Source organism: Pteropus vampyrus, unplaced genomic scaffold (assembly GCF_000151845.1).
Source record: "Pteropus vampyrus isolate Shadow unplaced genomic scaffold, Pvam_2.0 Scaffold5, whole genome shotgun sequence".
NCBI lineage: Eukaryota > Metazoa > Chordata > Mammalia > Chiroptera > Pteropodidae > Pteropus > Pteropus vampyrus.
The window spans coordinates 642812-665733 of NW_011888786.1; positions in this window are offsets into that span (position 1 = coordinate 642812).

Genomic DNA, 22922 nt, shown 5'->3' on the forward strand with positions numbered 1-22922 from the left:
AACACCCTTCCTTTTCTGGAAGTGCCATGAAGAGTGGAAGCAGGGCAGCATCTTCAAGAATGAAACCAAAGGATGATGGATGCTCACTCCACTCCTGTGTATCGAAGGTCCCTGCACAAGACCTACACATGACCAGGTGATGCTCATATTCCTCACCTCTCCAGGACTTGGAGCCTTGAAGGACTGACTCAGAGGCATGGAGACAATGGAGGTTATTTGTTAAAGAGGCTCATTCAAGAATCCAATGGTGTGGTGATCAGCATCCAGTTCAGAGATGCCAGAGTGGGCATCCTGGCCAACTGTGTCTGTAGAGGGCTAGCATCCGGGCCTTATCTCATTTTCCAAGGCTTTCCATCAACTCTGTGAGCCTGTCTACCTAGGTTTCCATTGAATTATTTTCTGCTTAAATAAGCCAGAGTTTCTTTTTGTTGTTGCAAACCAGGAACACTGAGGGTAGGTAGCTACTATGTACAATTAATTCTTATTTCCATTATCTCTTCAATTGTCAGAACAATATTATTAAATGGGCAGCACTCCAGTATGGGACTGTTTTTTCTAAGATTTTAAATGGTAGAAGTGCCTAAACAACAGAATTGTTCTAACAGGATTTTTAATGACCATCCACTTGTTAAAACACCTTCTAATAATGCATGAGTTTGTCTTGCCTCACCATGCGTATAGATAATGTGGCCCGATGGTCAGGAATTACCTGCCATGTGATGTTTCCATGGCACACTCTGTGTAAGCCTTATTCTTGGCAATTTGTCTAATTTGTTATAAAAATTATTTTGAAGCATTGAACAATTGTGAAAATATACATATAATTTCTAAATCTCCATAATAATGGAAATTTTAAAAAGCCAAGAAAATGTCCCAAAAGAAAGTATCTAGAAAATATTGAGGCTGAATCAAGTCAGTCTTTCTCTTAATTCTTATTTTACTCGTTTAGTGTTGATAAACTTAAACTCCAGAAATAATCTTACGATGATATCTACCAAATTCCAGACATTCTGAATAAATGGCATCCTCTGTTTCTATTTCTACAGCTGAGGAAATTGAGGGTCAGATGGGTTCTATAACATATCTACGATGCTACACCAGGCAATCTGAGACACAGCTCTCGCATTCATATTTCTAGCTTTGTCTCTCTACAGGTAATTTAATTTGTCTAGACTTAACTTCTAATTCACTCCCTCTTACTTCGAGTATGTTTGCAAAGAGCTTAGTAGAGTGCTGAGAATGTAGTAATATGTACCTGTCAGCTGTCAGGTCATCATTACGATTCATCCTTTCTTTAACCCATCCATTGGATTTTAATTTCAATAATTATATTTTTACCTCCAGAAGTTCCCTTCCATTTTTTCTCAAATCTGCTTGGTCATGATTGATCGTCTCTCTTTCCTTGCTATTTTTATTTCATCTTTCACTTCTTTAAAAATGATATTCGTCGATAATATATCTTCTATATCTAATAATCCCAACATATGAAGACCTCTGAGGTCAAAACCTATTGGTAATTGTTTCTGCTGGCTGTCCCTCTCCATGACCTGCTTGCACAAGTATTTGGTCATTTTTCATTAGGAGTTTATATTTGGCTGAAGTTCACCTGTAGGCATCCTGAAGGCTCTGAACCGAAGATGCTGATGCCCCAGAGAATCTGCATATGGTGTTTCTGGACACTGGAGACTGATTTTAGGATAGGGCCACTTTAATTTCTTGGTTTTATTTTTCCTGAAGTCATAAACGGTACAAATAACCATAGGTCCACATGAGAACAGACCTGGGCCTTAGCTACCAAACGCCAAGGAAGACAAGTATTATTGTTAATTTAATTCTATACGAAGTCACTTTATTGTAAGTTGCAGGAAGTTTGTTCTGTTTTGAGTGTAGCTTTTCACTGATTGCGTAGAGGTTACAGGAGTCATGGCTTACGGGGGGATCTCAAGCCCCGGTGCAAGAGCCTCACATCCATTTTTCTCATAGTCTATGTGATAAATAATCCTCAAAGCTCGAGGTACCCTCTTGTGTCATTTTACCCAGGATTCCTCTGCCTTCGCAATTACCCACGTCTCTGGTTTCAGTTCATGGCTCGTTAGTTTGCAGTTTTGTTCTTTAGGAAGTATCTTACTTTCTTGAGGGCTCAGCAATTCACTGACAAGTGTGGGCTTTTTTCTTTTTGTTGTCATTGCTGTTTTAGAAATTTATTCGACGCACAGATATTCCATAGTGAAAAAGCTCCCCGGGCCATCTTGGCCACCACAGGGCTGGAAGGGGAAGTTCATAGGCATTTCAGGGATGACTGCAATTATAATGCCCTTGCCCCAGGCCAAACCAGTCTGGGAGAAAGTGGACCGTATGCAAACTTTTACCCCTCTTGCTTTCACCCCTCTCAAGAATCTCCACAAGCATCCTTCCAGGCCCTAGGAGAGTGTCTCGCAGGTGCTCTGAGAAGTACCTGTTACTTTTTCCTCTTTTCCTCTCTGGATCATGGTGCTGCTATTGCTGGTCATCAAAGACACCAAAGTGGCTACTCTGTCCCTCTTATCCACCAAAGGACCCTCTTGCCCCTGCTGCCACTGCTGTCCGAGGCCCAGGATACTGACGTCAGGACCAAAAATGCCAGTGCCAAGAGTCACAGCACCATCCCACTCACCGCAGCCAGTTCAGTCCTGTGACCAAGGCCACTATTCCAAGGTGACGGGCATGTTGATCCTCAACCTCTTTAGTAATCATAGAAAGACAACTTTTTAAAAAGTTTTAGCAGTGAGGGTCAGGGTCAAAGACATTCATCATCCTTGTGAATAACATTTGCTGAGTGCCAGGCACTGCATGATTTCTATATACACATTATCTCATGCATCCCATGACAATCCGATTGTCTCTGACCAGGATCTGCCAACCAAGCAAAGATGTCGCTTGCTTTTTTCAAATGAGCATCTAAACCGTGGTTAAGAACACTGGCTCTGGAGCCCAACTGCCTAGTTTGAATTCGTGTTCTGCCCCTTCCGAGATATGTGGCTTTGAGCAAATTACATCACCTATCTCACGAGCTCAGTTTTCCTTTCCAGAGCTTATCAGAGGACGCAAGCCCCATGGGGTTGTCGTGAGCCTCAGATAAGAGAATCACCATAAAATGTTCGGCTCCATGTCTGGCACATTGTAAGTGCCAGATACGTGGTGGACATCTTTAAAGTCTATTATGTGTATGTTAACATAGCCCGTAATGAACTCAGGATAGATTTTGCTCACTGTGACTTTTTCATTGAACAGATACTAAAAGTATAGTTGGTATGACAATGTCAACGCTAAAAGTGAGGGACGCAGATTCTAAAAGATTGTACACTACCGGCCTTAGGAGACCCACGCCTACCTCCCGGCGCTGCTGTGAGAGTTAAAGGAAAATGGAACTGGGTGACCATGGGTCCAGGAAGGTCACACCCTCCATGCACATCAAGGCCAGCAGGACCAGAGCGGGTGGACTCCGGAGCAAGAGCGGCTCATGTGACACAGGTGGGTGAGAGGCTGTGCCAAATCTCTTCCCAGACCCCTCATGAAGGGTTTGATAGGCCAGGCCTGTCTACATGTCCGAGTTCTGGAACCACTGGGAGAGGCTGAAACACATAAAGGCAACATTTCCCATGGCCAGATTCTTAGAGTGGGTGGTATGAGAATGGCTTTCAGGAATCTCTATGGTTTCTGAGTTTAATATACATATAATCGCCAAATAACACACAAGAGAAGAACAAAGGGAGGCCAAATGAATGGCACGGACTTGAAGACACACAGAGAGGTTAGGCTTGCATCTATAGTGTTAGCCACTCTCCACCGTGTCTGTATTTATAGCTCGGCTTCCATCAGCAATCGCATCTTCCTCGTGCAGTGAGGAGCATCCTCTGTAGCCGTGGCCCTGGAACGCAGAAGCCCGCAGTGTCCATGGCCTACTCCCCACGTCTTCCTCGTGCTTCCTCTGCTCAAGCTGCTCGGCGTTTTTCCTTCTCGGGACACGGGGTCCTCGTCCACGCTCATCAAAGTGTGTTCGTGGGAAATTTGCAGAGAGAAAAAAATGAGGGAAGTGAAGAGGGAGAGAGAGAAAAAGACACATCAAGGGAGTCTAGGATCTCGTTAACAAGCAAGACAGAGCAAAGTTGGACAAACCCAAGTTTTAATTTTTGGCCATGAGCACATTGTTTGCTCACTAAAGATGCTTATTATGCCTTCCCTGGTTTCTATGAGTCCAAAGAATGCTCTTTTGTGGTGTGATTGGTTTTCAATTCAGAAAACCTATTTTGAATACCTGAGTCAGCCATAGTAACCCTCCAAAGCTCCTATGCACAACCTTCTCTGATACACAGTGCTTGGCATTTAGTAGGTACTCAATAAATATTTGCTTAGTGAATAAACGAATAGGTCTACCTAGATACTCAAACACAATCAACACCCCCCATAGTACCAGTGGGCAGGGCCATGCCTCTTTCTTTAAAAGCAACTCAAACCACCCAAACCATGACCATTAGTATAAAACCCTGTGTTTCCTTCCTTTGAAACATCCTTATTTTTAGATTTCTCTTACATCTTTCATGTTGTAGTTGCTATTATCCCTCACTTCCTCACTCTAGTTCTGGCACCTTCCAACTGTTGCATGCTATCCACAAAGCTATTGAAACACCTGCCAATTGATTCTAACTTTGCGGCAACACTTCACATCAGACCTATTGGACTGGGTGTGTGGTGAGCTTTCTTTCAGCTTTTCGGAAAGGACCCTCCAGCATCTACTAGGTTTCAGTCTCACCCGGCTCTGCCTTTCCACTCTACCCTATTAGTTTTTAAAGGAGGTATCGACACAGTCAGAGCTGCGTGCTTTGGGGAAGATTACTCTGAAGGAGATGGGAGATTAAAAGGAAATTAGACTGGAAGGCAGAAAGTTAAGAAGATATTCAGTCATCCAAGTGAGAAGAAATGAATGTCCAAACTAAGGCGGTAAAGGGAAGGAGAAGAAGGAAGAAATGAGAGCTACATTAGAGGGGCGAATGGCCTGGAAAAGTGATTGGGTGAGATTCGGGTTCAACAAGCTATGGTGGACTGGTGATCTGCAAACCGTGTGCCACATCAGGCAAACAGCCTTTATGATGAGAGCGTCCCGAGAAGGTGCCATTAAGATGATGAAACAGGAGCCGAATCCTCAATAACAAAGAATCCACACACGGGCATCGGAATAAGTCGATGGGATTCCAGGTGGGAGTGAGTGAGTGGGAAGCACACGGTGAAAACCTCAGAAATGATCTTGGATACTGCAGTGCCCTTAGCACTAAGACTGACCAGGCATAAAGGTACAGTGAATATCTGTTGTTCTTGTCCGTCCAGCCCTCATTTCCTCTCCTGAAAATGAAGTCCATCTTTCTGGTGGAGACCAAATCATTATGAATCAGGAATAGCTGTCCACTCCTCTACCTGAGCTACCAGAGTGAACGAATCACCTAGGCCTAGCTAATGTGAGGATTCGATCACTCTGACCTCAGAGATTGGCTCCATTTTGGAAAACTAGTCCAAAAGAATCCAATTAGAATTACTCACAAGATTGAGATGACCTATTCCGAGGCATTAAAATAAAGCTTTCTTTTTCTAACTGGAGTGTAAATGTGCTTTAAGTAAATTTTTCCACTCCTCTACCCTACAAACTTGCTGTTGCCAACTAGCTTAAGACAAAAAAAAAATTTATTCTGGTTCCCAGCCTAATTTTCCTTCCACTATCCCCTACTATCTTCATCACCCTTGTAAAGACTTCAACAAAGTTGTGTAATAGACAGTTAATCTCATCTGAGAAAAGAAATTTATTCTGCTAATTACACAACTATCCTCTTGACACTGGTGCTGTTACCCCTTCACACAATTTTTTAAAATATGATAGGAGATGATGTTACTTGACAGTACACCCCCACGCACACCTCCATGCCTTTAGGAAGTGCCACTAAATTTTATCTGCGAGTATGTGGCTGTTTTCACAGCTCCCTTTCTTTTCCTATGCTGGGCTTTTCAAAGCAAAAAAATTATCTGTACCGTCAGCTAGAGGTTAGGGATGAGCCAATACCATCCTAGCGTTTATTGCAGAGCGGAGGAAACTGCATCAAATGAATACCCACATTTTCTGCATTGAAGACGCAGGGCTGTGCTGGATCCCAGAGTCTAACAAGCAGAAAGACTAACAATCAGTCGACACTTACTATGCATTCACATTCTAAAAGGAACCAGACCTGTCTTGCTCAATTGGGGTGCTGGAAGCTACTTCAAATATCACCTCCATGGTTAGTATCATGTGTATTTGTCCCTGGACACCTTTCACAAGATAAATGGATAGGTCTGGTGTCCACACAGCTACCAAAAATCCATTATCAATGAAGAGAGTTTTTAATAGAATCTTAGAGAAGTATTTAGAAACTGCTTAGTGATATAGAAAGAAATATTAAATAAACTCAAATTTTAAAAACTCTGTTATCTAGACAACTTATTTCACCAGACTCTTAAGGGAAATCAGAACATTACAAGAAAACTTGCTGAAATCAGGGATTATCTCGAAAAAATAAAATAAAATAAAATTTGAAAAGTCTACTCTAACCACACAAACAACTATTCATGTCTCTTTAGGCTTTAGCCATTTACAGAGATTTCACTCCCAGGATCTACTTGAATTAGGAAGAACGAGCACTATTACTTTTTAACCCCTTCTGACAGATGCTAAAATTAAGGCGTGGAATGGTTAAACAAATTTCCAAAGATCAGACAGCTAATAAATGGGGAAGGTGTGACTCAGGCGCACTTTATCTCTATACCCAGAAGGTATCATGAAAGAAAATGGGATCTAAAATCAGTGCTCCCCAGACACGGACTGACTCCGTGACACTGGTCCAGTTACTAAATCATTTTGACACTTGAATTGGCTTCCTCATTTTTGAAATACAGATGAGATTTACCTGAAGGTCTTATTTTGGACTTTGAGTAAGATCGCGTAATTAGGCACACCGCAACTGCAGGGGGAAGTCAGTGCTAGTCCCCTTCCTCTTCCTCCTCGCATTACTTTGCAAATTCAGAATGCACTACGACTGGAATTCCGAAGCCACGGTCAGTACGTGGATGTTCGCATATTCAGCCTAAAACCTGTTTGAGGTTCTCAGCCAGCCCCACTCCTGCCACCACTTCGATTGTGTAAGTCCTTTCCCTCTTATATCAGCGGATGGCATCACCATTGACCCAGTTTTCCAAACCTAAAACCTGCAAGACAGCTCCTCCCCTTGTTGTTGACATCCCATTAGTCACTGAATCCTACTCATGTCGCCTCTTAAAAATGCCTGTTAAACGTGCTTTCTCTCTTCCACCACCTTCCCCAATGCTCTAAGGCACACCCCAGTCACCGCTGTAGGATAATCTGCCTCTCGTCTCAACTAACTCCATTCTAGCCTCCCAGATGCTTTCCACTGTAAGTCTGTAAGAGACTGTTCTGATCACAGAATCCAATCTCTCCAACTGCCTGGCACATAAGCCTGGCACATAAGACCCACCATCAGCTGGTCTCCACCTTGATCTCCTGCCACACCTCCCATCCTTCCAGAATCCCCCTCGGCCATGTGTACCTCTTATATCTCCCTAAAGGTGCTTTGTTCTTTCTCACCTTCTGTGCTAGCCTCTCTGCTTGGAAAACTTTCTCTATTTAATTTCTGGAAAAGTATCTTCATCATTAAAACTCAGTCCAGTAGCATTGTCTCCTCCAGGACACCCTCCCCAATACTCATGCCCTAGAAGCTGGGTTATACGCCCCCTCACATGTCCTTCTAGCCCTTTATGTTTACCCCACATTTTCAAAGCACTTTTCAGAGTATACTATAACCGGTAGTTTATATATCCCTATAAAATAAAGGGAATTACAAAGAGAGGTGCAATATTTTATTAAGGTTAAAAGCAAGTTCTAAATCTGTCTAGGTTGGTCTCCTACAATATCACTTACCAACTGTGAAATATTAGATGAGTTTAATTGATCCTTCCATGCCACTTCTTTGTATTTAGAAAAGAGAGTATGTATCGGTTTCTAATGGCTGCTGTAACAAATTTTGTGGCTTAAAACAAAATAATAATAATAATTATTATTATTATTATTATTTTATTCTCTCACAGCTCAAAAAACCCAATGTCTGATATCACAGTATCAGCAGGGCTGTGCTCCCTCTGAAGGTTGTAGGAGAGGACCTGTTCTTTGCCTCCTCCAGCTTCTGGTGAGTCAAGGTGTTCCTTGACTCGTGGCCACATCACTGCAATCTCTGTCTCTATTGTTAGATGGCCTTTCCCTCTTCTCTATACGTCTCTCCTCTGTGTGTCTCTTATAAAAATATTTGTCATTAGATTTATGGCCCATCCTGATAATCCAGGTGATGTCCTCATCTCAAAATCCTTAACTTAATTATATCTGCAAAGGCCTTTTCCCAAATAAGGTTATATTCATAGATTCCAGGGATTAGGATATGAACATATCTTTTGAGGGCCACCATTCAATCCATTACAAGGTACTGTATCAGCTTGCCTAGCTCAGATTTTTCGGAAATGTTGAATGAGATAATGCTAGCAAAGCTCTCAGAACAGTACCTAGGGGAGAATCAACATTCGATGAATGATAGCTATTATTAGTATTGTTTCATAGTGATTGTGTTAGAAGTTGGCACATATACGGTCCCTGAGTACCTGGCTTTCTATTTTAAAAACTGTTCCTTATGTCAAAAAAGTTAATCAGAGCACTTGAAACATATTGTAACAGCAAGGGTTTAAATATACTTTGCTAATTAATATCTGCTTTAACGAGAAAATTCAATTAACCAGAATCCTCATCCCGCAAGCACACATGAGCCTTGCCAATGCTGTCAGTAGTAACTATTTCCCAAAGGGAGATAATCCGTGCCAAGGGCGTGGAGTTCTTCGCTCTTTGCCAGTACCCAAATAACAAATGACTTTATTTGAAATAAAGTTGGAGAGGTCATGTGTATGTGATTATAGACTTGGAAGGGCTAGGGACACGACCACCAAATAACCACTCAGAAAGATTACAGAAGTGAGTATGGACCAAGGCTGACAAAGAAATGACTTTCCCCAGGTCACTTCTTAAACTGGTGACAAACCAGAGACTAGGACCCAGGTCTCTGAATTAATCTCTGTCTGATTCTCACCAATGATCTGTCTCACACTGTTGACACTATTCAGTGCAAAAAAATAAAATAATAATAATAATACAAATGATAACATCATGTATTTAAAAGGATGGAGAATGTCAAGAACTCATTTGTATGACTCAGGCTTATTGTCACTTCAATAGACTCATGTAATATTTCACTTTTATCTGCTAATAACAAAGTGCTGCAGTATATTCCAGCGACCTTATTTTGAGACCCAAGCTCCCTACAGCTTTTCTTGATAATATCATCACCTTCTCCTCCCCTTCGTATACCTTTGGCTTCAATTAAATGAAGTGCTCACTAGTTTCATACCTATTCCATGCTTTTTCCAGTCCACATTTTTGTTCTGGTTCTTGTTCTTTGTATCTTGAAGACTTTCTCCTCTATTTGTACATCTCCAAGTCCTGCCATCCTTGAAGGCTCAGTTCAAATGCCATGATCCAAAAAGCCTTCCTTGCTTGCTGCCAGCTGGAAGTGACTTTTTTTTTTTTTTTTTGTCTCTGAACTCCCATTTTGTGTTTTTTATACCTCTCTTATAGCATTAATCATTTCCTAGTTTATATTTTTATATCTTTCCTCTTAATTTATTAAGCTCTCAGAGGTATCAATAAAATGAGAGTTAAGTAATATCTCTCTTAGACTTTATTACAAACTGAGAATTCCCATGTCCACAGGACATTGTGTGAGAGGTTCTACACATAATCTTGATATCATGGCCATGGCTGAATGCGCCAGGACGGGGATCCAGTTCCAGATCAGCCAGCCCCTAGACTGGCCAGAAACTGTGCAGTGGCAGACGTGAACGAAAGCGACAAGATGGAGCTGGTTCGTGTGATTCTAAGGATGTAACTGTTCAGTTTTCAGGATCTAAGGAGCCAGGTGACATGTTGGCAGCACAAAGTCAACCACTGTGGGAGTATGTGCACCATGGAAATTGGCAAACTACAAACCAGGGCTTCTCGTCCACCCCAACTCTCCACAGACAGCTGGTTATTCAACATTTACCAGCACCTCACTGATGCTAACAAACCAGATCTTCTCCTTTGGCAGTTGGAGTGTGACACCCACATAACGAGCCAGTGATCCTTAGCAGAAACTAAAGCATAACGACCTGGAAGAGAAGGCTGTGAGCAGGAGACATGAGACAGCAAAAGCTATGAGGCAGCGAAGGCCACAGGCAGGGCGATGGGAATAGAAATAAGGTAATCAGCGATGGCAGGTTCCGTGTAAGCAGACGCAGGGAGTGGTGAGGTTGTTATGATGACAGATCCCTGGAGTAGGAAAACACGGAGGCCTCCTCCTCGGGATGGTGACTAACCCTGTTTCCTGGAGTTTTGCTGGATCCCATGTGACCTTTCCTAAAGCCTGCTTTTCTGTGAAGTTGGCTCTGCCGTGACTCCTCTGTTCCTTACTTCCCTGTCTCTCTTGAAAGGTAAACTCTCATTACAGAGGACTGGCAGCCCAAGGACCGTGACGGAGTGACCACGGCACTGCAACTCATAAAGGGCTGTCACATCCAACCTCACGTTTAATCCTCACAACACTAGTGGGCACACAGACCACCTCTCGTTGGCACCAACCGACCAGCACATGAGACAAGGAAGCTGAGACTCAGAGGTCCCGCGGGACTTGCCCAAAGACAGGAAGCTAAGGGACAGCAGAGCGTGGCACGCCCGGGCCCTCTGGCACCGAGATCGGGAGCCCCGTCCACCTGGGACCGGATGATGTGTAAGGACCACGTGGGATGTGCCACGCTCTGACACACCGCTCACCCAGCTCACATTCTGTGAACGACAAGCAGGGTTAGTCAACAATCGGAAGGAACAAAGAGGTAGGAAACGTGAGAGGGAAGACGGAGAAAGAGAAATAGAAAATGTGATTTGAAAGCATGGTCGCCATATACAGATAACACGGTATATAAGCATGCACACACATAAACACACATATGTATACGTAATATCACGTAAACTATATTTCATGTAGATTACGTGGCATCAAACAGACCTGGGTTCAAATCCGTTTCCTACTCATCGTTTGTGAGAACTTGAACAAGATACTCTGAGACTTCATCCATAAAATGCACCTTAATTTCTCCGTCTACTTTATAAGACTCTGGTAGGGCTTAAAGAGAAAATGTATGTAAGCCCCTTGGCACAAAGCTTGCCACAGAGTAAATATTTGATATACTTGATGTATAATTGCTATTATTTTAAGTAAAATAGTAAAATTAATGAATAACAATAATGATTTTAATTAATCTGGCTTCATCCTAGAAATGCTCACTGCTAATGCAGGCACTGCCACACATAAATCAGTGGTATTTTAAACAGGCGCATGGTCTGCTCTACAGAAAAAAAAACTGAAAACACACAAGGATCAAAATTAAACGTCTTTAAATAAAACATAAAGCAAAAACAGCTGCTGCTGGAACTTGGTCCCTAGGCAGATTTGATTTTTTGAAAATGACAAAGAGGCCAAATTGTGCTTCGATTTCTGGGCTGAGTGAGAGTTAGGGGACCTGATTGCTTCCTCACTGACAGCCTGCTCGAGGGGACGATGCAGATGCTCAAACAAAGGAGATCGTATGCTGGACACACAGCTCCCTGGGACCCTCGGCCGGCAGGGAATTCAGCAGCCACATTACCAACAGCGTCACCGAATTTCCGTCCATTTTCTGAAATAGCAACCACCCGAAATGAGACACCCTAATGGGCACCATAAATGCGAAAAGAGCAAATTCATTACACAGATATAGGATAACACTCCTCGCCATCGGCAGAGAAATCACCTGTATTTCCACGGACCTCGGTATGTGGCCTTATAATTTTCTAATAGAGCCTCTGCTAATATATCACAGACCAAGACCAATTCCACCTGGGAGGTGAGTTTCTTGGGCTGTGTCCTAGAAATTAGACCCGGGCTGTCTGTCAGAGATCTTCTGGAATATAATTCAAATATCATTATTTTTACATTGAATGTTAAAGTAGTAAAATGAAACCAAAGAAAACACACAATGTAGAGGCGAGAATAAAATCCACCACCAAACACATCGTCCTAACACAATTGCTGCCTTTTGTGTCTGTGCTTCCCAACCTTGCACATGGGCGCTTTTACAGAGGTGAAAGTCAAAGCATCGACATGATTTTGCAATGCGAATTTTCAGGAACTGGGCTGGCATTCTGGGAGGTGGGGTAAAACTGGGTGAAGTGACTTAAAGTGTGTCCCTTGTGCCTCAGCCACCTGCTGGGGTACCAGAAAGTACCTTCGAGGAGACTCATTTCTTTAAGGAAAGAGTTATGGGTTGAGGCGCTTTCCTCCTGTATGAGTGGGGACATTCCAGGAATGAAAATGAAGACTGACTCCTTTGTCACAGCTTCAGGTTACCTCAGGCGCAATGTTCCTGTCACAGTGAGTCGATGACAGGGTTTTGACCACCCCTGGAGGTGTTCGCTCTCCCTGAGGCTCCCCTCCAGTGTCCAGCCAGTTCCTTTAGACCAACTGGGCCTCGTATGACACGCCCTCCGCTTGGAAGCCTTTGCTGAACCTGACCCGAGCCACTACTTGGGCCTCTGGGGTGATTCTGAGCACTGCAGCTGCTCCTGGCGCTCACTACGCCGGTTTTAATTTGGGTTTTCACGTCAGTCTCCTTCCCAAGGGGGAGACGTGGAATCACATCCAGAAAGGAAGTTAAAGACCAGGCACCTGGCTTGTGCTGCCACCCACGGCGTGCCGGGGGCCGCAAGAGCCTGGGCCTAAGACCAAAGAATGATCAGTGAGGCCCAGGGGCGAAGCCACCCTAGAGACTGCAGGTGTGTCCACCGAGGCACTCCTGTCCCGAAGCTCCCCATGGGTTTCCAGGCTGCATCAGTCTTTAAAAAGGTCACAGTGAAAGAAAAGGAATCTTCAACAACTGGGGGAAAACAGTCATGATCAAGAAGCCCAAGGCTCAGAGAGGAGATGGGCCAACGTCAGCTCTCAGCATCAGGCATGATTCCAGAGGGGCTGAGAGGAGGAGGTGGCCGAGACTCCCGGTGGGTGGTCTCTCAGGACCTCCGCGGCCCTGAACTATCAAGACGGAAGAGGAAGGCATGAAGCCCCGGAAGAGGACAGCAGCCAGCCACAGCGCTGCAGATCACATCCCTGTGTTCAGAGGAAGGGGCCAGGATGAACGCGGGGCTACGGCCTGCAGACTGAAGATGCTGGGGGATTAGAACTCTCTCCCATGGTCCTCAAGGGTAGACCTTCTCTAGACCACACACCTCTCAAATAGTTTACCTGCGTACTTGTGCAACCTGCCCTAAGAGCACCCAAAGCAAGATCTGGTAGATAGAGAGTGCTGGGTAAATATTTGTTGGGTGGGTAGATGGATGGATGGATGGATGGATGGATGGATGGATGGATGGATGGATGGATGGATGGATAGATGGATGGATAGACAGATGGATAAGTGAGTGAATTGCAACAAGAAGGTTACTTAGAGATAATTGTGTGTTAGAAAGTAATACAAAAACAGTGTCTCTCAAGCAGCGACTGCCTCGGCTAGGAGTCTGGAAAGACAGATCCAGAAGGAAAGCAAGATAGATCTAGAAGCAGAGAGGGAAGCAGCTTACAAGTGCACAATGGCAGCCTCGCTGGCTGTGACCCTGCTCTCCAGCTGCACCCTGCTTTTGACCAGGTGCCACTCTAGGGAATGCTCAGGATGAGGTTCCAGCATCCATATGTACAAACGAGGAATGTTGTGGACTTTTAGAATCCCAAAGGACTTCAGGAGTCCTGAAGGGAGCTTTAGAAGTCCCCAAACTATTACGATAGTTCAGATATCCTTGCAAGAAATTTACCTTGATTAAATTAAGTTCGAGTGGGCTAAACATGCTGGTAATCACAAAAATACAAATGGGTTCAATCTCTCGATTAAAAAACAAAATCTGAGTTGTTTTTTTTTTTTAAGACAGCTTAGTGTATCATAATACACACTTCTAAAACAAAAATATCAAGAAAAATGAAAATTAAAAGATTAAAAATGATATGACAGGCAAAAGTTGACAAAAAGAAAAGCGATTATAGCACTATTAACATCAGGTCACCCAGTTTAACTATAAAGTCGCCTCTTTGCTAACGATTGGGATTGTATCAACACAACGAGAATTTAAGGTAGGCCATCTCCTCCTGACCAGCCATTCTCATTAGCATTCAAGTATTTGATTTACCTAAATAAAAGTTAAATAAGTTAATACGTGTAACACTATCGCTTAATAAAAATAAATAAATACACATTAACAAAAAGTAAATACACTCGATATGTTTGATGAATAAAATCTTTCAAGACATACGTTCCAGGTGGCAACAGTAAATAAAAGGAGACATAGACGAATGTCCTATCTCCAACACTCATGCCCTGACTCCCACACTCATGCTCGTTTGCACTCGATCGGTTCTGTCCTACAAAATGAAAAGCCCGCTGCAAAAGGCTGGGAAGCTGAAGACCCCGCAGCCTTGCCGCTCAGCCCCGCCCTGCCAGCCTGGCCCTGAGCAGGCAACGGTATGAGCCCCCTTTCCCAAGTCTAGAGTGAAGCAACAGACACCCCTCAAAGGCCGCTCGGCTCCAAAGGCTAGAAACTCAAGCAGGGTGTCCATGTTGCAGTTTGCAGGCAGAAATTCCTTCTTTGGGGAAACTCAGGCTTTGCTCTTGAGGCCTCCGGGTGCTATGATCTGGCTGAGCCGACGCATATGATTAACCATCACTGTCTATCACCGTCCAGAAAGCGCCTGTGGCGGGAGAGGAAAGGCCCCTGGCTTCAAAGACGTGAACTTCATTGACCTCCTTTCCAGATTCTGGCAAGGGGGAAATGATACATTCTGGGAGAGAGAATTACCAGTTTTTAAAATGCTGACAAAGTACAAACCAGCCACAGGTGGCCTTCTGAGCAGGTGATTAACACATTCAGGGTAGGGCGCCCTGGGCACCACCTCCTCCCACAGTCCTGCACCCCGGGCACCATCCACTTGCCCCTGTGCTCTGCAGCTTGTGGGGAGTGGGGAAGCCCTAAGCGCACACAGGGAAAGTTCTTTTATCCTTAGAAGCGATGCTTGCCCCAGCTTGATACACCTAGCTGGACTAAGCCAAATAAATGCACTGCATTGCCAGATTGCCGTAAACGCCTTCCAGCCCCAGGCCAGGTGTCTGTTCTGCTGAGCTGCGTTTTGGTATTATGGGAAAACACTCACACAACCCCTCCCTCTGTGGGCCACTGGGAAGCGCCCCAACAGCCTGTGGGAACCCTGGGCGTGGATGTCCATGCCTCCACGGCCCGGCTCTGCCTGAAGCACTGCAGACTCTGCTGGTTTGACTCTTTGACTCCATCAATGAAGTTCATGCCCGGGACCGAGAAATCAAGCCTTTCCTTTTACTGTTTTATTGACATATTTTTTAAACAGGGAATCTGTTGTCTTCTCTGGCTGCGAAGCGTCTTTCTGCTTTGGAGGTGGCTCGCGCCCCCACCACAGAATTGGCAGCAGACTCGGGGCAGGCGCCTTCATTCCTGGGGCCCTCATCTGGAAAGCAGGACGGACAGCACCTACCCACGGAGTCTTCGTGAGGACTCCATGAGACACTGGATCCGACACCAGTGTGCACTGAACAAATCCCTTTCCTCCTCATCATCTATGACATGTCCTCAGCACAACATGACGCCAGGTGTTGTCCCATGGACCACATGGCGTCCCCCCTGACACAGGCTTCAGTCTTCCCCGGCTGGCAGTGGGGAGCTGGGTGGCAATTTGCCGCTCTCCCAGCCCCGGAGGGAGCAGGAGCAGGGTGCGTTTTGTCCCCTAGTTCATCCACAAGCATACCCAGGCCTTTTACTTGACCACAGACGACAGGTCAGAACAAAAGGGTGTTCAAGAGGATAGTGACAACCAATCAAGACAGGCCAGCCACAGCCAGCCCTGGGGTCTGGCAAGGCCTGGGGCACCAGGAGGGCCACAGAGGAGGAAGAAGATAGGACATTCAGGCTCGGCGTAGATGTGTGGAAAACTGTGGGAGAAGGAATGAGGATCTGAGCCACACAGGCAAGGCAGGAGAAAGAGAGGCCACCGTGCACATGAGGACCCAGCCCCCTGAGGCTCTGTGAACGCTCGTGGGAGACCGGCCGTCATCCGGTGACAGAGGCTGTGTTGGGAGAAAGGCAGCGTCTCTGCCACCACTACTACGTGGGAGCCACTGTCACTCTGGCCTGTAACACTGCAGCCGCCTTTCAGCTGCTTTGCCTGCTTCCCACCTGTCCCCTTCGGCCTCGCCTCCGTGCAGCAGCCAGAGAGGGCTGACGAAGGCACGAGTCAGTGCCTGTCACTCCTTTGCTCAAAACTCCGCAGTGGCTCCCACTTCGGAGCAACACTGAAGTCCTCACAATGTCTCGCAATGACCTCTGTGGTTCACTATGACCTGCCCCCCATCCCTGACCTCTCCTACGAATCCCCACACGCTTACTTGCTCCTGCCAGACCAGCCACCTTGCCCGCCAACACACGCACCGGGCCCGTGTCTGTGGGCTGAGGGCCTTAGCACTGGCTCTTCATCCACCTGGGTGGTTCCCCCGCAAAGATCTGCTCAGTTACCTACATTGCTCACACCTCATACTCAACCCTGCTCAAATCTCGGACACTCAGTGAAGCCTGCCCTGCACGTCCTATTTCCTACTGCAAATTACTCCCGCCTCCACGGCCTCTTCGTGTAATTTATTTGTTATGCTTATTATAACGGTTTCTCCTTCCCCGCTCTTCTTTCTTGTGTCCACATATTCTTTTTGAATTTTGTTTACTCTTTATCACCTGTATTATATCACTAGCGTGTCAGCCTCACAAAAGCGGCGATCTTTGTCTGTTTTGTTATAGTTATGGTCTAAGGTCTGAGAGCAAAAGCCCCTGACAAATAGGGGGTGCTCCATAAAACTTTATTGAATGATTGGAAGAAGGAAGGAAGGAAGGAAGGAAGGAAGGAAGGAAGGAAGGAAGGAAGGAAGGAAGGAAGGAAGGAAGGAAATGAACCTTGGAGTCACACAGATTTGGGTCTTGAATCTCCCTCCACGCTGCCTGTCTCGAGCAGGTATGTTAAGCTTTCCGAGGCTCCGTTTCCTCACCTGTAAGATGGAGATCATCATATATACCTCATAAGATTATGAGGTATATAATCTTATATACCTTAGTTAATGGGGATTAACTAAGAGAACTTTAGATGAAGGGCCTGGCAATAAAATAGGCTTTCAATAAACATTAATTTTTTAAAAAATATTTTCAGAGACAGCACCTAAAAAGAAAGGTTGCTTATTTTGATATTCTGGGCCGGAAGGATCGATAAACATTTCTGAACACCAGCTCCGTGCCAGGCCCTGTGCTGGGCCGGTAAGGATAGATAAGAAAGGAACTGTGCCCTCAGGAGCACAGAGTCCTTGAGAGAAGCAGATCCAACAGCTTTAAATGTGGGGTGTTCTATTAGACGCATTCAGAAGGTGTTACAGGAGGGGAAACACGGCAGAAATTAACTTTCTGAAAAACTTCTTGTTTTGAAATAACTTTAGACTTATAAGAAACTGCCAGATAATGTAGAGTTCCTGTGTACCCTTCCTAATGGTAAGATCTTATATAACCACAGTACATCATCGAAACCAAGAAATTAACATTGATCAGTTTCAAACACAGATCTGACTCAGATTTCACTAGTTTTTACATGCATTCTGTGTGTGTGTTACTATGAGATTTCATCCCTCATACAGAGATTAACTATGAAAGGAAATCAGAAAGGATTTTACAAAGGTAACACAATATCTTATTCTTCTGATGTTCTGGATTTAATATTTCCACTCCACAGGTAGGACAATGAAGCTCAGAAAAGCAAAGTGACTTGCCTAAGATGACATAATTCCTAAGTGGCAGAGCTGGAACCCACAGTTCTCTGACCCTCAGCACATATTGATGTGAAAAACCTTAAGGTCAGAATTTGGGATATTAGAAAGAGTTATCAGGGCACTGTCTTCAGACTAAACTCACTATAGACAAATGCACTGCTATAGAACTGCTTTTTTTAAGTACCAAATTGCTGTTTTCTTTGATTTTGCCCCAATATTTGAGTTTTGCAATATCTTACAAAATGCAAGGAAAAGAATCGTGATATTTCTGTGTTTCCTGGGAGAAAGATCCCCAGGAATCACCTACTCTCTTTACAGTTCCCAGGCAGAGCCATCTCTTTGGGCTGTCAAGCTAGAATCCTGCAGAGCAAAGAAAGCAAAAAAGGTTTAAAAACGGGGGACATGGAGAGAGGCTTAAACAGTCTGGAGGTTGGGGTGGGGGCGGGGCCTGCAGAAAAAAAGTAGCTGTTGTCCTTCCCTCTGAAGCTCCTCTCTGTTGCCCAGTCTGGCTGAAAGCAGCGGGATCCAAACCTCAGCCAAGGGGACAAAGGGCTTTTTTTGGCTAAGAGAAGTAATTGTGGTCAGCATGGGCCAAACGTGAGGGAAGTACTGTATGTGGCGACAGGGCCTACAGAATGTCGGAATCGGCGCCTGCAGGATGCGATTTAAGTCGGCAAGCATTTGCTAAGCACCTGCTTTGTTCCAGGCATACTCACATGTTTAAGAGACAACTCCATCCCTCAGTGAACTCCCAGACTAGTACAGGAGTCATTCTTTCTGTTCATTCATTCATTCACTCTCTCACTCCTTTGGCCATATAATTTAGTAATCAAGAATATAGCCTTGAAATAAGAGAAGCAGATTCATTGGCTCATTCGAGAAATATTTGTTTGATGCCTACTAAGTGTGCCAGGGGAACAATAGACAAATACGGATCCCTGTCCTCAAGGACATTGATTGGTTGGGGGCTGGGGAGGGAGAGACAATGAATAATAAACATAACGAATAAATTACACAGTGTATTAGAAGCTGGTAAGTGCTGTGGGGTAAAGAAAACATAGAACAGGTAAAGGCCTTGGGGGGATGGGGCAGGGGCGTTCAGAATGCAGAATTAAATGAGGTTGTCAAGGCAGACCTTCTCGAGGTCTGTGAGCACAGACTGGGAGCAGGCGAGGAAGTGGGCGGCCACGTAGACGTGGGGTTAGCGAGGGAAAGAATGCAGGTAGGGGAACAGCTAGTGACAAGGTCCTAGCAAGGGGCCGTAGCTGTTCTGTGCGGAAACACCAAGGAAGGCCACGCCCTTTACAGAAAAAGTTTACAGACCCTTGACCTCGACCACTGTTTTTCACATAGATATAGACATAGAGCCAGGAAATCTTTACTTTGAATGAAGCCTTAGTCAGAAGCCTAATGTATAACAAAGAATCAACCCAGATCTGGCTGGTTGCAGAGTGGAGGCAGGAGTAATATGGGAGGTGTCCTTTCTCACCCAGACTTGCACATCCAATGTAAACCATGAGGCACCCCCTCTTCATCTCTGGGGTTCCTAAGAAAACAGTTTGTAAAACAAGACTCTAAATCATCTCTGGGGGCTCTTCCAGATCTGTAATTCCAACCGTCTATAGATGGATGTTCAAACAAAGTTTAAATATACTCAGATCAAAGGTGAACCATCTTCAGTAAGGAGACCATGCCAAATAAACTTTATAAACTGGATAAACTAATACTTGGGTTAAAAGCCTCAACATTGTTTATTATCATGCATGGGAAGTTAATGTAAAACCAAAATTCAATTCTTTTTGTGACAGATATTTTTATCCTCAAAAGTTTAGAGAGAGAGCATTCCACATTCCTCATTTTTCCTAATGATCAATTAACTTAAAACTTTCTCTTAACATTATGGGAACCCCTGAAAATGATCAATTTCAATCATTTCCATCTTTTCTAATAAAACTTCTCTAAAAAAGAATTTTCTCAACCCCAACTACCTCTATTTTTTCCTGACTTGGATGTCTGCATTATGGCTGGATGTTTGTGTCCGCCCAACATCATGTGCTGAAGTTCTCTGCACCGACGTGATGGTATTTGGAGATGGGCCTTTCGGGGGTAATCAAATCATGAGAGTGGAGCCCTCGTGAATGAATTAAAATAGTGCCCTTATAAGAAGAGATGCTACAGAGCTTTGTACTACGGGAGGGCACAGCGAGAAGCTATCTGCAACCCAAGAGAGAGCTCCCACCAGAAACCAAATCGACGAGCACCTTGATCATAGACTTCGGACCTCCAGAACCATGAGAAAATAAATGTCTGTTGTTTAAATCACCCATTCTACAGTCTTCTGTTACAGCAGCGGAGCTGACTAAGACACCGTGTCTCCAGTCTCATTAGTTTATCGATCAGTCTCCGACCTCCCAACTCAAGTAGTCCTTGTAAATGCACCTCTTACATATTCGACTGATGCTTTCTCAACACCAGTCCAAAAACGAGAACCACTTGTTAGTCAACATCGACAGTCTATCCCACACAAATATCCTATTACTAACATCCAAAATAAAATTAACCATCCCTTATTTCCGTCTCCATACTCCTCCTCTCTTCCTCACTTATAGTAATGCCACCATCATCTTCCCAGTCGCCTTTACTGACAAACCTGACTCTATATTTACATTTCTGTTTCTCTGCTCCACGAATCCAACAAGTAGACAGTATCTATTTTCCTATCTCCAGAATGTATTTCGCATTTATCTCGTCTCCATTGTCTCACTCAAATCCTTGTCAGCTCTCCCGTAGACTGTTCTATTAGTCTTTAATTCACCTCCCTGGCTTCATTCACTCTCTTTTCAAGATTAACTGTCTTTCACAAGATTTCCAGGTAAACGTTCCTTTAATTCTCACGATCCCCCTTTGTACACTCTGCATGCGAGTTTAAAGCGCTCTCCACTGAACGCTGTCCTCATTGCCTCCAGCATCTACCTGCAGTGCCTCCCAAGCTTTTCTACCTGTCCAAGTCCTTCAAGGCCCAGACAAAACCCTTCTCTTTGATGATATCTCTTCTTGTCCTTTACTCTCTCTCTCTTTTAATTACCTTCCATGTTTTAACTGGACCTTTATATTGGCATAATTTCTATTGTGTTTTAAATTGTACCTGCCTATGTTCCATGCCTGGGACCTTTGGCATTTAGCATATTCTATTTGCTAGGATGATACTATTTCTTTTAAAAAGCCCCCAAATTTTGGAGGCTTAACACAATAAAAGACCATTTCTTTCTCAGGTAAGAATTGAATAAAAGACCATTTCTTTCTCAGGTAAGAATCCCACGTGGGCATTCCTGCTCAGTAGATAACTTTCTGCCACATGATGATTCAGGGTTCCAGGCCTTTTCCATCTTGAGGTTCTGTTATTTCCTGAGATCTCAGAGCCCTTTGCTTCCAGCTGGTAGAAAGGAAAATTGGGGAGAAGAGCCAGACTTCCTAATCACCTTTACCTGGACACATATCACTTAAATTCATTCATCTTCTACTGAGAGAACCAGACACTGGGCCCAAGGGCAGGGCAGTGTGGCGCTGGCTACTCTCCAGGGGCAGCTCTACTCTATAGAAGGAAGAGTGGAGATTTGGGGTGGAGACCTGGTCTTCTTTGCCACACTCTGGCACAGGGGACACTTTACAACAAAACTATATGGGTGAAGACGATAATATTTAAAATGCTCACCATTTATTGATTACCTATAATGGGTCCTTTTCTACTAGGAATGACATATTTATTATCACCAACACAGAGAGCAGCATTGCAATCTAAAAAACAGTAATCATTATTTTTGAAATGGAGTAACTTTGTTTCAGAGCTATTTTTAAGGAAGCTTTATTAAGGAAGCTATTGTTAAGGAAGAATAACAGCAACTCTTTTTGAGCACTGGTTTTGAAATGGACTGAGGACTTCAAGCACAAGATTACCCAAGGTTATAAGCTGTGGAGCAACTTTGGAACCCAGGCTTGTCTGATTCGAGAGCCCGTGCTCTCATTCATTACTAGTTCAATCTCTCCTTCATGTCCCATAGCTAGAATGTACGTAATAATAGAAGTTGACATTTATGGAGTGCTTCTTGTTTGCCAGGCTTAACTGTATACATTTAACATGTACTGATATATTTAACCTATATATAACACACATGCACATATTCAGAATAGATAATATATGCATACGTGTATACTGTACTTATGTTTATATACATATAGAGACTACAACATATATACATATACGCATGTATATTTACACATACATACATATAGACACATACATATACAGGTATCGTAATTCATAATATATACTGCATGCACGTATGCGTGTATATATGTATGTACATACATGATGCCATCAGAACGTCCTTTTTACAGATGAGGAAACAAACACAAAGAGGCTAAATGAATCACTTGTTCACTACCTCCTGGTGAACAACAGCTCCTGTAGCTGTGACCCTGGACAGCTGGATGCCACCTGTGCTAACTCTCCTGGCTCACAGGCCTATTTGTCTCCCCTGACGTCAGACTGCGAGGCCATTAAGGACAGGAACTGCACAGTATTCATCGCGACACTCCAGGTACCGAACGTTGCCTGGCACACTTCAATAAATATTTGTTGGATTGAATTGTTTAAGTTTCAGAGGAAAACCTAATCAGTGGAGGACTGGATTTAGAATTTGCGAGGTTAGAGGAGGAGCAACAATTTCTGCCAGAAAAAGAAAATAGCCTGGCATTTCAAGAGGCAAATTAAAGTCCAAGTGTTTGGTGAACTTCTCATTGTTTACCTTTCTGGTGAA